This window comes from Geotrypetes seraphini, chromosome 16 (genome assembly GCF_902459505.1).
Source record: "Geotrypetes seraphini chromosome 16, aGeoSer1.1, whole genome shotgun sequence".
NCBI lineage: Eukaryota > Metazoa > Chordata > Amphibia > Gymnophiona > Dermophiidae > Geotrypetes > Geotrypetes seraphini.
The window spans coordinates 6,468,755-6,475,721 of record NC_047099.1 but is presented as its reverse complement, the minus strand read 5'-3'; positions in this window follow the sequence as shown (position 1 = coordinate 6,475,721).

Here is a 6,967-nt window from a genome sequence, read left to right as displayed (position 1 = left end):
GATATCTCAATCTGTCCTCCTTTTTCTGGAGCCCTACGGTAACCCTATTTCCACATCCTCTGGTAATGAGTTCCAAAGCTTCTAATAGTGGCCAATCAAGGTCACAAGTGCCTGACAAAAACCAATGCTACCGATCCCAGTAGTAACGAGATCCTCTGTTACTGATACCAGGGTAAGCAGTGGCTTCCCCCATGTCTGTCAATGGACTTTTCCTCCAGAAACTTGTCGAAAACCCAGAGGTTTATACAATCATGAGAGGGGTGGATTTTATAAGGGCACCTAATGGATTTATCGCCATACAAAATAAGATTGGTGATAGGGAATCTCTCTGAAGTATTCCTCATTGGATCTTGATGTTTGAAATGACAAAATGCCCATCCTTATAATTCAGATGGAATATTTTAATGGTGAACTTGAGGTCCTCAATCAATTTAGATTTAATTTTTATACAACTCAAGGCAATTTATTTATTATTGTGGAATGCTGTCAATCAGCCATAATCCTATTTAGCATCAACTGGTATTTGACTGTCTGTCCTATTGTCATCTATTGCAGTGAACAATTTGTGAATTGTGAGTAGACAAGTGATTGGATGACAATTTTTAGAAGGAGAAGAATTCTTTCTCTTATTACCCGTTTTGAGATATGTTATTTGAGCCAAGTGGTAGGGTAGTCCACTTTTTGAGGTAATAAGTGAGAAAAAATAAATAAATACAAAGGTCACCTTCGGAAGCTAATCAAAAAATGTCTTTAGTCCAATGAAAAACTTGGCTTTTCTCTACAATATAATTACCCCTCCCTCTTCGATATACTAAGTCCCTCTAAACTTTCTCTTTACTAAGTCCTTCAACTTTTCATTGGAGTTCCTTTCTATATCAATTCCTGCAAACCGTGCCGAGCTCTACATTTGTGGAGAGGATGCGGTATACAAACTTAAGGTTTCGTTTAGTTTCTTTTCTTTGTTTTTTCCATTTATTACCTTAATTGAGCCAAAAATGGGCACTTCTTCAGAACCAGGACTTTTCTTAATCTGGTGTCAAACTCCCTTAGAGTTACTTCCATTGCTTTATTTATTCAATTTTCTATTCTGCTCTCCCAAAGGGAGTCAGGTACTCGAGCATTTTCCCTATCTGTCCTGGTGGGCTCACAATCTATCTAATGTACCTGGGGTATTGGGGGATTAAGTGACTTGCCCAGGGTCAGAAGGAGCAGTGTGGGTTTGAACTCACATCCTCAGGGGGCTAAAGCTGTGCCACACTCTCCCCCTTGATAAACTTCCTATACATATTGCAGGGGTGGGAAACCTTTATAAACAGGGGGCTGCATGGATGACAGTACTAACATTATGTAATGTTGGAACTGAAAATGCACAGAACTCTATAGACCTTCTGTGATTTTTTTTTAAAAAGTAAAACTTTAACTGAAAATGATGCAATCATAATGCTAGAGTGGCTATATTTGGAAAACAGAGTATTTAAAATTGTCCAAACTCCGGTTATTGATGTTTTTCTGTGTATACTGTACTTCCCGTGGTCTCAAGGGCTGAATAAAATTTGATGGCAGGCTTTAGGTTGCCCACCCTGACATATTAAGGGTCATTTTCATGCCCGTGTCATTCTTTAAGGAGAGAGGAAAGGATCAGAGTATGAATGGGCAAAACCACTGACCCTCAAGCCTTGCATTGGAGAATGATGGTGTAGAAGGACTGAGGTTGAGATAGACACTAAAGAATGACACAAGATGGTTTTCTGCAGTTATCCACGGGGACGGGGACAAATTCTATCCCCGTGTCATTCTCTTTGTGCTTTGGAAATGAGCCCCATAGCGTCCAGTGGGCTCCAGAAGGAAGCTTTTTTTTTTTTGGTACAATGCACATATGGTGGTGAGTGAATATTAGCAGTAAATTTGACAGACTGAGATCATTCTGTGATTGTTGCACTTTATTTAGTGGGGATGGTTAAAGTGTAAATTTGTTGATTTTTTTTTCACATCATTTTAAGTGGAGGGAGAGCCGACGAAGGAGGGCTGCAGTCCGGCCATCGGACCAACGGTTGGCTTGGGGGCCCGTTCAAGCTGGACTTCAGTTATGACTGTTTTGATTTTATTTTCAATTCTTTTTAGTTTATGATATATTTTTTAATCTCACTTATTGTTTTACCACTTATTTTGTTTTATTTTATCATTCAAATTTCATTTAAATTTCTCCAGAATTCTATTGCTTCAACGGTTCTTCCTCTGCATCTATTCTTATCTCCCCTCTTTTTTCAACCTTTCAAAGTCCTTTAGATCATTGTAGTCTTATTAGAATGTTTATTTTCTTATTTTTCTCATCTATTCTCTATTTTATTTCTTCATTACTCTACTAATTGTCATTTTTCCAGGTACTTTAGTTAGATTGTGAGCCTTCGGGACAATAAGGGAATTTCTAAGTACCTATTTTACTTATAATTTTAATGCACCCTATTGTCTATTTTTCTATAAACCGCTTAGAATCCTAACGGAGTTTAGCGGTATATAAGAAATAAATTACAAAATTACATTACATTGCTAAATTACTATGTAATTGCAATGGAATTTGAATGTATTTTGGGAATGTACTGTCCTTGAACTATTGTAACTGTTAACTGCTTAGTTATAGGTGGTTTACAAATTTTAGAAATCAATCCTCCCCAGGAGTAAGGGGAGGAGCGGCCTAGTGGTTAGAGCTGCTGCCTCAGCTCCCTGAGGTTATGACTTTGATCCCAGCCTGCTCCCTGTGTTTCTGGGCAAGTCACTTAACCCTCTATTGCCCCAGGTACCACAGCTAGATTGTGTCAGGACAGAAAGGGAAAAGACTTAAAAGAGTATCTGATTCCTAATCAATGTAGTGTGTAAACCACTTTGGATGAATTTCTTCATGAAAATGTGCTTAATACATTTCAATAAACTACTGTAAGGTATCTTCAAACCTAACCCATTTGCAGACTTTGCCCCCAAAATGATACAGAGGACAAGAAATACAAGGCCAGCACAGAGCTTTTAGAGGCCAGTCCTTACATTACCTCACGGTCACAGCTGCAGCGATCACCTGACCCCACCAAAGTGCATCCGAATGACGTACCATATGGGATCCCATTTCGGGTCATGACCCAAAGTTTGGGAAACCCTACCATAGGCCCCGCCAATTTCCCAGGCTACTCGTTGCCCTCCCCCCTGAGCTGGCACCATGAATTTCAACAGTCATGATTATCATAGCATCATCCTTCTCAGAACAATCCCGTTACCTGGCGGGATTAAATAGCATATGTTCAAACATTTAAATGACTCTATCCAGGTATATATGTATGATCTGATTACCTAATTTAGGTCCCCCTTTACAAAGCCACGGTACGGCAAATGCAACGCAGCCCATAGGAATTGACTAGGCTGTATCACATATGCCATGCGGGAATTTCTACCATGGCTTTGTAAAAAAGGGCCCTTCTATTATAAACACACTTTGATATATCATTTGGATCTTCATTTTCCAATTTGTTCAACCTCTTTCATATCGGGCTGCCAAATGGTGGAATGCTCTCCCCAAAGATATAAAAGAATCATCTTGTTTTAAACAGTTTTGTAAAGGCTTAAAAATCTGCATCTTGAATAAGTGTTTTTGAGTCTTAATTGGGCAATCCCAGGGAGACTTAGCTTCTTTTGCTGTGAAGCCGCATTGAGCTTTTTAGGTCAATGCGGGTAAGAAAGGTCATAATATAATCTTTTCTCCTGTGTTAACGTTTGTAAATTTCAAATGACCTTAATGTTTAATTAGTTAAGCTCTGTTTGTTTTGTCCTCGCTCATTTTTATACCAACTGAATTTGTTTTTTTTTTTCTCTTTTGTAAGAGTAAACTGCAATGATGCCTCTTTTTCTAGGTCATTTTGGTAGTATATCATGTACAGATTGGTGCACGGGCTTCTCGTGCCACTGGGGTTTGCGCGCAGCTGAGAAGCTGAAAGCTATGCCGTCGGTAGCTTCACTATCAGAAGAGCTTCACAAGGCAGACAGCTTTCGGTGGAGATGTCAGACTAACGACGTACCACCCATCTGGGAGCAGCAGATGGGCAGTGCTGGAGGCGGAGGATCGCGTTTGATGCGACAGTTCGACAACATCAAATTTATACCGTGCAGAAGAAAAGGCCCAGCAAAACTTGATGATGTTCAACAAGTCGATGGCACCAAACAAGGTAGAATAAAGATAAAGGTCTAACGTAAATAGACTGTGTGAAAACTCTTCACCCTCCCTGCACGTAAAAATACTGTATTTTTATCTATATACCTCCATTCTATATATTTTGCTTTGAGCAGTGTACGTAAATCTAGTTAGCGCCACTGAAAAAAATGGTTAATGCCAGTGGCGTAGCGAGGCGCCCCTCCCCTGCTCCTTCCCCCATACCTCCAGTTGAAGTTGTTGTTCACGGCGGTCAACAATGTGCTCCTCGCAACCCCGTCATCTCTCCCTCTGATGTAACTTCCTATGCGCGGCACCCAAAAGCGACATCAGCGGGAGTGCCGACGGGGTTGTTGACGTTGTTGACCGCCGCGAACAACAACTTCAACTGGAGGTATGGGGGAAGGGAAGGGTGGGAATGGGAGGAGGTTGGGGGGGGGGCGGAGAGGAGCAGGGGTGCCAGCGCCTCTACTAACATGGCACCTGGGGCAGACTGCCTCCCTTGCCCTCCCCCTTACTTTGCTATTGGTTAACGCTGAACTGCAAACCAACTATTTTGGGCATTCCAGGGGTGGCGTCAACAGCACTTGACGGATTCAGCCTTATAAAAGAGATGTGGAGGGCAGAGAAGGAACGTAGAGTGGAGGTTAGGCCTGCAGGGAGAGGTAGGAAAGGCAGTGAGGGCTGGGAAGAAGTGACTTCTCCACCTTATCCTCACCAGCCTCAGGTTCCTTTTTAGCTATACAGGAGTGTTGACGAGGAGGCTTCTTATATCAAAATGTCCGCAGACGTTGTTTTGAATGGGCCTTTGAATATTCTGTAATTGTAGTAACAAATTGTAATTTACTTAAGAATCTATGTTTGTATTATCTTGTGTGTTGATTTGTTACTTATTCTGGGCTCTTTTGGGAAGATGAGTTAAAAATTAAGTGCATAAATAAATTGGGTCCTTCCAGAGGCATTCTGGGATCTGTAGTGCAGGAGCAGGACTCCCTTTATCCTTTCGCTCTCTTTAGCCCTCTTGCTTCCTCGCATTACAAGTCTATCTCTTTTTCTTTACGAAGGTTAACCCAGAGGTGCTTTCACTTTCTAGCACACACGGACCTGTAGATCTCATTTCCGTCAGCAAAACAGGAACTGTAAGTGCATGGATGCCACAGGACAAAAACAAGACTGCTTCAGTCTTTCCTGAAAAAGGGAGCCAGTTGGCAACCATCCCCACTCCATCCCATCCCCCTTCCCAGACCTGCTTTTTCTGCCTTTCTACCTTCGTGCTCCATCTCATGGTCTATAAAATAACAAGTTATGTAAGCTGAGAAAAGTGTGGCCGGAGGGCTAGTGCTGTGCAGGTGACAGCAGGCGTGCACGCCAAGACATGTAAGGGAAGTTGGGAAGGTATGAGCCAGGCTGAACACGCTCAGACACCTCCCAGTCACTCTCCTATATTCTCTCACACTTCCTCCCCGAAAATAAGACAGTGTCTTTTATTAATGTTGGGCCCAAAAAAATGCACTAGGGTTTATTTTCAGGGTAGGTCTTATTTTTTTCATGTACAATGATCATCTCTCCCTTCCTCTCTTTCACCCCAATTCTTCCTCTTTCCTTTCTCTCCCCCACATGTGCAGCATCTTTCCTCCCCTCTCACCCATCCCCTTGTGCCTTCCCTCTGCAGCATCTTTCTATCCCTCCCTCCCTCCCATCCCCCTGTGCAGCAGAACCCTTGCACAGCTTCTATCCCTCCCTTCCGTACAGAAGACACTTGTGCAGCCCCCTGCCGTGAAGCCAAACCCCCGCTGACCCTCGCATCCTTACATCTATCCCTCACGTCTGAACCCCGCTAATCGCGAGACCTAGATACCTCCCTCCAAAGAGCAGCATCGGCAGCACTCTAGACAGGCTGCTTCATGGCATTCTCCTGCCGAGGCCTTCCGTGTGCCGCGTTACTGATGACATCATCAGTGATGCGGCAGAGGGAACGCCCTGGCGGGAGAAGGCCACGAAGCAGCCTGTTCAGAGTGCTGCCAATGTAGGTCTTGCGGTCGGAGGGGTTCGGACGGGAGAGAGGGATGGAAAGATAGGAGGGCCAGCGGGGGATCGGCTGAGCGGAGGGGGTGGGGAAAAGCGCTGCTGCCAGCGAATCCAGGGACATTGGGGTTAGGCTTCCGGGGACTAAGGCTTACTTTTGGGGTAGGGCTTATATTAAGACCTACCCTGAAAATCATTTTGGGGAAACACGGTACCTCCACTCAGTCTCTGCTCTAGCCTTTGGTTCTCTCCTTCCTTCAGTTATTAATCTCTCGCTCTTAATTTTCTTCCTCTCGTCTAGCTCCTTACTCCGCTCTCTTCCCTATTTCTCCTTCACATCTTCCCACATGTCCTTCACATTCTTTCAGTCCTGGTCTCTCCCACACCCCCTGTTCTTTGTCTCTTACTCCCTTCTTCTCTCCCCTCGCTTTTCTTTGTCTCTTTTCTCCCCTTTAGTCCCCTTCTTCCTGTTCTCTGTCCCCTCTCACACTCCCTTCTTCTCTCCCTTTATTTTTTTGGTCTCTAACTTACTCTCTTCTCTGTTTTAGTTCCCTCATTCCTCTCCTCTGTCCCCCCTCATTTCCATCCCTCTCGCATGTCATTTTCTTTAGCTCCCCATGCTCTGCTCTTTTATGACCTCTGTTGGCCACAACTAAAATATTCCTGTCCAGACGTGAGAAGAAGGCAAAACTCCTACAGCCTGCTTTGTTCACATTCCAACGTGCTTCATTTCTGAGATTCCTCCTTTTTTTT